The sequence below is a fragment of the Balaenoptera ricei genome, chromosome 13 (assembly GCF_028023285.1).
Source record: "Balaenoptera ricei isolate mBalRic1 chromosome 13, mBalRic1.hap2, whole genome shotgun sequence".
NCBI lineage: Eukaryota > Metazoa > Chordata > Mammalia > Artiodactyla > Balaenopteridae > Balaenoptera > Balaenoptera ricei.
In genome coordinates, this window is record NC_082651.1 from 14,327,278 (window position 1) to 14,336,219 (window position 8,942).

General features: G+C 38.3%; 1 pseudogene; it reads left to right on the plus strand.

Moving 5' to 3' along the window:
* Positions 1 to 552: 552 nt before the first annotated feature.
* On the plus strand, positions 553 to 1,100 carry LOC132376920 (large ribosomal subunit protein uL5-like; annotated as a pseudogene).
* Positions 1,101 to 8,942: the final 7,842 nt, after the last annotated feature.

Sequence of the window (8,942 nt, forward strand, 5' to 3'; positions counted from 1 at the left end):
TGAATTTGGTGCTTGATGGCTGTGGTCAAACAAGCTTGGCGTTCCTGGTCTTCTCGAGAGAATATAAACTCCGTGAATGAAGATGTCGTCTGACTTGTTTATCCAGTGTACTTAGTGACAGATATGTGTCTGAGACATATTGAGTGTTTAATAAACATCATGCTCAGGAATCAATAAGGTCTTCACCTTAGACCAGAAAGTCTTCTTGAGGCAAAGTGGACGGTGAGATGTATTTCTTGAAGTTTTGTCTTCTGGGAGAATTTCCTTTCTCTACTGTCTTTCAAGGCACGGAGATGTAAGGCTGAAGTCAGACACCTCTGGTTGATGCTGCAGTATTGTGCATGCCCATCTGTAAATCAGGGCTAGGTTGTTTGTTTTTTTCTTCTCAATCAACTTTCCTTGGGGCCAAGTTGTTCACACTCACAAAATATGTGCTCCCACCTGCGTAGCTTCTTGTGTCTTCATGAGAAGCCCACTTCACAAGGCCCACTTCTCTCATTCTCTCTTTCATCGTCACTTGATGAAGGGTTGCTTCTGAGCACCTCTAACATCATGGCATAGGATCAAGGTGAAAAGGAGAACCCCATAAGGGAACTTTGCATCTGCAAGCTCTGCCTCAACATCTGTGTGGGGGAAAGTCGAGACAGACTGACCCCAGCAGACAAGGTGCCGGCGCAGCTCACAGGCCAGACCCCTGTGTTCTCCAAAGCCAGATACTCTGTCAGATCCTTCAGCATCAGGAGAAATGAAAAGATTGTTCACTGCACAGTCCATGGGGCCAAGGCAGAAGAAATCCTGGAAAAATGTTTAAAGGTGTGGAGAACATGTGTTAAGAAAAAATAACTTCTCAGATATTAGAAACTGGTTTTGGGACCCAAGAACACATCGATTGGAGATCACATATGACCCAAGAATTGGTATCCATGAGCTGGACTTCTACATGGCGCTGGGTAGGCCAGTTTTCAGCATTGCAGATGAGAAGCACAGGACAGGCTGCATTAGGGCCAAACACAGAATCAGCAAAGAGGAGGCCATGCACTGGTTCCAGCAGAAGTATGATGGGATCATCCTTCCTGGCAAATAAGTTCTTGTTTCTATCCAAAAGGTCAATAAAAAGTTTTCAGCGAAATGTAAAAAACAAAAACAAAAACCCCACAAATTAGTAAATGTCTGTATATTGAATGCTATATAACAGTAAATAATTAAATCTAGATGAAATGGAAACATTTCTAAGGATACTGTATATCAACTAATAAAACGGACACATAAGATGCAGAAGCTCTGAACAGATGAAAAACTGCAGAAGAAATTTGAATAGTAGTAAAAAATCTACACCTAAAAAAGGCACTAGGCCAAGACAGATTTATGAGTAAGCTCTACCAATGTTTCAAAGACAGTATTACCCCAATGCTACTTTTAAACATGGACAAGTATGCAAATTTATTAATTTGTTCTATGAAGCCAGCAAAATCCCAATACCTCTTTTTTTTTTAACATCTTTATTGGAGTATAATTGCTTTACAGTGGTGTGTTAGTTTCTGCTTTATATCAAAGTGAATTAGCTATACACATACATATATCCCCATATCTCCTCCCTCTTGCGTCTCCCTCCCACCCTCCCTATCCCACCCCTCTAAGTGGTCACAAAGCACCGAGCTGATCTCCCTGTGCTATGCGGCTGCTTCCCACTAGCTATCTATTTTACATTTGGTAGTGTGTATATGTCCATGCTACTCTCTCACATCGTCCAAGCTTACCCTTCCCCCTCCCTGTGTCCTTAAGTCCATTCTCTACGTCTGCGTCTTTATTCCTGTCCTGCCCCTAGGTTCTTCAGAACCTTTTTTTTTTTTTTTTAGATTTCATATATATCTGTTAGCATACGGTATTTATTTTTCTCTTTCTGACTTACTTCACTCTGTATGACAGTCTCTAGGTTCATCCACCTCATTACAAGTAATTCAATTTCATTTCTTTTTATGGCTGAGCAATATTCCATTGTATATTTGTGCCACATCTTCTTTATCCATTCATCTGTCGATGGACACTTAGCTTGCTTCCATGTCCTGGCTATTGTAAATAGAGCTGCAGTGAACATTGTGGTCCTTGACTCTTTTTGAATTATGGTTTTCTCAGGGTATATGCCCAGTAGTGGGATTGCTAGGTCACATGGTAGTTCTATTTTTAGTTTTTTAAGGAACCTCCATACTGTTTTCCATAGTGGTTGTATCAATTTACATTCCCACCAACAGTGCAAGAGGGTTCCCTTTTCTCCACACCCTCTCCAGCATTTATTGTTTGTAGGTTTTTAAAAATTAATTAATTTATTTATTTATTTATTTATCTTTGGCTGTATTGGGTCTTCATTGCTGCACACGGGCTTTCTCTAGTTGTGGCGAGCTGGGGCTACTCTTCGTTGCAGTGCACGGGCTTCTCCTTGTGCTGGCTTCTCTTGTTGCAGAGTATGAGCTCTAGGTATGTGGGCTTCAGTAGTTGTGGCACATGGGCTCAGTAGTTATGGATCGCAGGCTCTAGAGCACAGGCTCAGTAGTTGTGGAGCTCGGGCTTAGTTGCTCCGCGGCATGTGGGATCTTCCCAGACCAGGGCTTGAACCCGTATTCCCTGCATTGGCAGGTGGATTCTTAACCACTGCGCCACCAGGGAAGCCCTGTTTGTAGAATTTTTAATGATGGCCATTGTGACTGGTGTGAGGTGATACCTCATGGTAGTTTTGATTTGCATTTCTCTAATGATTAGTGAATGTTGAGCATCCTTTCATGTGTTTGTTGGCAATCTGTATATGTTCTTTGGAGAAATGTCTATTTAGGTCTTCTACCCATTTTGGTATTGGGTTGTTTGTTTTTTGATATTGAGCTGCATGAGCTGCTTGTAAATTTTGGAGATTAATCCTTTGTCAGTTGCTTCGTTTGCAAATATTTTCTCCCATTCTGAGGGTTGTCTTTTCGTCTTATGTTTTCCCTTGCTGTGCAAAAGCTTTTAAGTTTCATTAGGTCCCATTTGTTTATTTTTGTTTTTATTTCCATTTCTGTAAGTGGTGGGTCAAAAAGAATCTTGCTGTGCTTTATGTCAGAGTGTTCTGCCTATGTTTTCCTCTAAGAGTTTTATGGTGTCCGGCCTTACATTTAGGTCTTTAATCCATTTTGAGTTTATTTTTGTGTATGGTGTTAGGGAGTGTTCTAATTTCACTCTTTTTCATGTAGCTGTCCAGCTTTCCCAGCACCACTTATTGAAGAGTCTGTCTTTTCTCCGTTGTATATTCTTGCCTCCTTTATCAAAAATAAGGTGACCATATGAGCGTGGGTTTATCTCTGGGCTTTCTATCCTGTTCCATTGACCTATATTTCTGTTTTTGTGCCAGTACCATACTATTTTGATTACTGTAGCTTTGTAGTATAGTCTGAAGTCTGGGAGCCTGATTCCTCCAGCTCCTTTTTTCTTTCTCAAGATTGCTTTGGTTATTCAGGGTCTTTTGTGTTCCTACACAAATTGTGAAATTTTTTGTTCTAGTTCTGTGAAAAATGGCAGTGGTAGTTTGATAGGGATTGCACTGAATCTGTATATTGCTTTGAGTATTATCGTCATTTTCTCAATGTTGATTCTTCCAATCCAAGAACATGGTATATCTCTCCATCCGTTTGTATCATCTTGAATTTCTTTCATCAGTGTCTTACAGTTTTCTGCATTCAGGTTCTTTGTCTCCTTAGGTAGGTTTATTCCTAGGTATTTTATTCTTTTTGTTGCAGTGGTAAGTGGGAGTGTTTCTTTAATTTCTCTTTCAGATTTTTCATCATTAGTGTCTAGGAATGCAAGAGGTTTATGTGCATTAATTTTGTATCCTGCTACTTTACCAAATTCATTGATTAGCTCTAGTAGTTTTCTGGTAGCATCTTTAGGATTCTCTATGTATACTATCATGTCATCTGAAAACAGTGATAGCTTTACTTCTTCTTTTCTGATTTGGATTCCTTTTATTTCTTTTTCTTCTCTGATTGCTGTGGCTAAAACTTCCAAAACTATGTTGATTAATAGTGGTGAGAGTGGGCAACCTTGTCTTGTTCCTGATCTTAGAGGAAATGGTTTCAGTTTTTCACCATTGAGAACGATGTTGGCTATGGGTTTGTCATATATGTCCTTTATTATGTTGAGGTAAGTTCCCTCTATGCCTACTTTCTGGAGGGTTTTTATCATAAATAGGTGTTGATTTTGTCAAAAGCTTTTTCTGCATCTATTGAGATGATCATATGGTTTTTCTCCTTCAGTTTGTTAATATGGTGTATCACATTGATTGATTTGCATATATTGAAGAATCCTTGCATTCCTGGGATAAACCCCACTTGATCATGGTGTATGATCCTTTTAATGTGCTGTTGGATTCTGTTTGCTAGTATTTTGTTGAGGATTTTTGCATCTATGTTCTTCAGTGATATTGGCCTGTAGTTTTCTTTTTTTGTGACATTGTTGTTTGGTTTTGGTATCAGGGTGATGGTGGCCTCATAGAATGAGTTTGGGAGTGTTCCTCCCTCTGCTCTATTTTGGAAGAGTTTGAGAAGGATAGGTGTTAGCTCTTCTCTAAATGTTTGATAGAATTCGCCTGTGAAGCCATCTGGTCCTGGGTTTTTGTTTGTTGGAAGATTTTTAATCACAGTCTCAATTTCAGTGCTTGTGATTGGTCTGTTTATATTTTCTATTTCTTCCTGGTTCAATCTCAGAAGGTTGTGCTTTTCTAAGAATTTGTCCATTTCTTCCAGGTTGTCCATTTAATTGGCATAGAGTTGGTTGTAGTAATCTCTCATGATCCTTTGTATTTCTGCAGTGTCAGTTGCTACTTACAAAATCCCAATAACTCTTAAACTGGTTAGCTCTCCAAAGAAAAGTATAGACAAATTTCACTTACAAATGAGTGCCAATATACACAAAAGTCTCTCAAGAGACAGACTCTGTGGGACTCTTGTGTTTCCACACATCTTGCAAACAGAGGTACTAACTGCCCTTTTGTTCCAGGCTATAATTTCAAGGATGTTTGTATAGTCAACAACCTTGGAAGACAGTGATAGAACCTCCACCTGGAATAGAGAGAAGATTGCTTACTGTATGACAAAAATGATGTCTCCCTCCAGTGCCTTTGCTTACTTTTCTTTATAAAAGATTCAGGTTCCTAACCTTGGAGTTCTGAACTGTGATGCAAGCCTGCTGGGTGTATAGCAACTACCTGTGTTGCCCCTGTGGGATTTATGGAGCAAGGGAAACCAATGGAAACTTGATGCTTATGCTGCTTGCTGTGCTGTGTGTAATAAAATCCTTTGTCTTTGACCCAAGAGTCTCGTGTATTCTGTAAGCTTATATGACACTATATTGGGTTAACTTGTTGGCTTGCAAGCAAGGAAAAAAAATCTCAGAACTTTCACAGTTCTCAATAAAGTCTTAAACTATTATCAGGTTGAATTCAGTAAGGTGTGAAAAGATCATATATCATGGAAAAATAGGGCTTATTCTAGGTATTCAAGGATCATTCATCATTAGAAAAATCTCTTAATGTGGGACTTCCCTGGTGGCTCAGTGGATAAGACTCTGAGCTCCCAATGCAGGGGACCCGGGTTCAATCCCTGGTCAGGGAACTAGATCCCACATGCATGCCACAACTAAGGAGCCCGCCTGCTGCAAACGAAAAAAAAAAAAAAGAAAATCTGTTAATGTAATTGAATATATTAAAAAAGCAAGAAAACAAAGCATATGCTGAAAAACATTTGTTAAAATATATCACTTATTTCTTATTAAAACTAAATGAAACAATAAGTATCAAGAAAACTATTTATTACTGAGCTAGGAATAGGAAAAGTAATTCCTTAATTTAAGAAAATGTTTTTACAAGGAGCCAACAATAATGCTTTAAAAGCATTCCCATTGGGCTTCCCTGGTGGTGCAATGGTTAAGAATCTGCCTGCCAGTGTCGGGCACACGGGTTCGAGCCCTGGTCTGGGAAGACTCCACATGCCGCGGAGCAACTAAGTCCATGCGCCACAACTACTGAGCCTGTGCTCTAGAGCCCGCAAGCCACAGCTACTGTGCCCATGTGCTAGAGCCCATGCTCCACAACAAGAGAAGCCACGGCAATGAGAAGCCCACACACCACAATGAAGAGTAGCTCGCCGCAACTAAAGAAAGCCCGTGCACAGCAATGAGGACCCAACACAGCCAAAAATAAATAATAAATTAATTAATTAACTTTTTAAAAAAGCATTCCCATTAAAGACAGGAACAAGGCAAAATTTTACACTATTACCTATACTTTTCAACATTGAATAATAAGCAAGAGGTATAAATATTGAAGAAAGAAAGAGATTTGCCATTTTGCAGGTGGGCAATATTATCCTCTAAAAAATACAAGAGAATCATCCAAAGAAGTATTAAAACTAATGAGATAGTTCAGTAATATGATCATGATCAGATACAAAAATCCATGGCTTTCCTTTATAGAATCAATAATCAATAGAAAATATAAATTTAAAAATATCCCATTTTCAATACTAATAAAATCTATAAAATTACTAGCTATAAATTTAACAAGGAAAAGTCAAGCTCCATGTTATATATAAATATTTTTATAACAATCCATAAAATCTTACCGAATGTCATTAAAAAAGAAAACAAAAAACCATGCTCTTGAATAGGAAAACTCAATATGTAAAGATGTCACTGTCCCCCAAACAATGTTTAATGTAATACTAATTGATGTCCCTAAAGAATTTTTTAATGTAACTAAAGAATTCCAGTGCTTATCTGTAGTAGGTAATAATATATGAGATAATTTTGGAAAAAGGAAAAATATGTATGTGTATATATATATATATATATATATATATATATATATATATATCCTCTTTCCCTTACTATCTATTAAGATATAGCACTTACAGGGACTTCCTTGGTGGTGCAGTGGTTAAGGCTCCGAGCTTCTACTGCAGGGGGTGCGGGTTCGATCCCTGGTCAGAGAACTAAGATCTCACATGCCGTGCAGTGCAGCCAAATAAATAAATAAATAAAATTAAAAAAAAAAAAGAATCTGCCTGCCAATGCAGGCGACACAGATTCGAGCCCTAGTCTGGGAAGGTCCCACATGCTGAGGAGGAACTAAGCCCATGTGCCACAACTACTGAACCTGTGCTCTAGAACCCACGAGCCACAATTACTGAGCCCACGTGCTGCAACTACTGAAGCCCTCCTGCCTAGATCCCGTGCTCCGCAACAAGAGAAGCCACCGCAATGAGAAGCCCGTGCACCGCAACGAAGAGTAGCCCCCGCTCGCCGCACTAGAGAAAGCCCACGCACATCAACGAAGATCCAACATAGCCAACAATAAATAAATTAATAAATTAAAACAAAAAAGATACAGCATTTACAAACTTTAAAACAGCATGTATTGGGACTTCTCTGGTGGTCCAGTGGTTAAGACTCCATGCTTCCGCTGCAGGGGGCATGGGTTTGATCCCTGGTCGGGGAACTAAGATCCCACTTGCCACGCAGTGCAGCCAAAAAATAAAAATAAAACAGCATGTATTAGTGTAGGAAAATACAATGGATCAAGGAGACAGTCTGGAGATTCCATTAAGGAACCTACGTACATTTAGAATATCCTCAAGGTGGCATTTCAAATCAGTGGAAAAAGGAAAAAACACTCAAAACAAAGAGTTAGGGCACTTGGAATCCGTAAAGAAAACATAAATTTAAACTCTTATGTATACCATATACAAAAATAAATTCCAGAAGGTTAAAGAGATAAATCTGAAAACAAAGGTATAAAATTATTACAAAAAAATGAGGATAATTTTATAATCCTGGAAATATTTGCATATGAATGGTAAATAATTACTTTCCATATATTTCAGCTACAAATCCATAAAAACTAGACAAATATAGAACAGGTTAGTCACAGAAGAAATAACAGATGCCAATATATACATAAAGATTCTGAGCCTCATTTTTAGTCAGGAAAATTCAAATGAAAACAAATGCTTTTTCTTTTTACTCATATTAATTAACAAATTGAAGAAGATTGATAATTTCCAAGGTTAGCAATGGTGTATTCTTATACATTATTGGTGCCAATATAAATTACTTCTACTACTCAGCAATTCTGAAGGCACTATGTCATACAAAATTTAAAGTACACTTACTTTTGGCCCAGAAATTCTACTTCTGGCAAATTATTTCAAGCCACTCTAAGATTTGCACAAATATCGTCAGATATTCATCTATAACCTTGCTCTTTTCTTAATAGCATTTTCATGGTGTCTGTTTACCTGCCTTCTAAACTGTAACTTTTAAAATTCAGTTTCTTTTAGCTGTGTTTCTTTCACACAACATATTGTGGGATTTTGTATTTGAGGCATTCCGGAAATCTTGTTCTTTCATGGATGAACTTATCACACCCACGTTTATTGTCACACAGGTTTGATCTAACTTTTGTGATCTCATTAATTATTTTTCTTCTTCTTTGCTGTTTTGCTCTGTTTCATTGTTACATTTTACTCTAAGGACTGTAATTTCTTCTTTTTTTTTCTCTCCCTTTGCTTATTCAATCCTGTTGCTTGACCTCTAGGTCTGTTTCATTTTCTGCAAAATGAACAGCATAATATTTATTTACTATCTCATGGGGTCTCATCTTTGCTTCCTGACAACTTGTTTGGAACCCTTACTAGGCTAAATTCTTCCTCTGCTCCTGAATTCAATTTCTCAGTCTTCAAGGGAGAGGGGACCCTTTTCCCTCTGGGTTTCTGCCTGCCCTCTGCTAACTGTTGGTAATTGGTTCTTGTCAGAACAATGAACTCCCAGCCCCATTTACCTGCCAGGCTTTTGCATGGAAAAAGGACTGCAGAGTTTGGCTTCCCTTTGAGGCTTTAAACATTTCTATGACTGCAACAACTAGA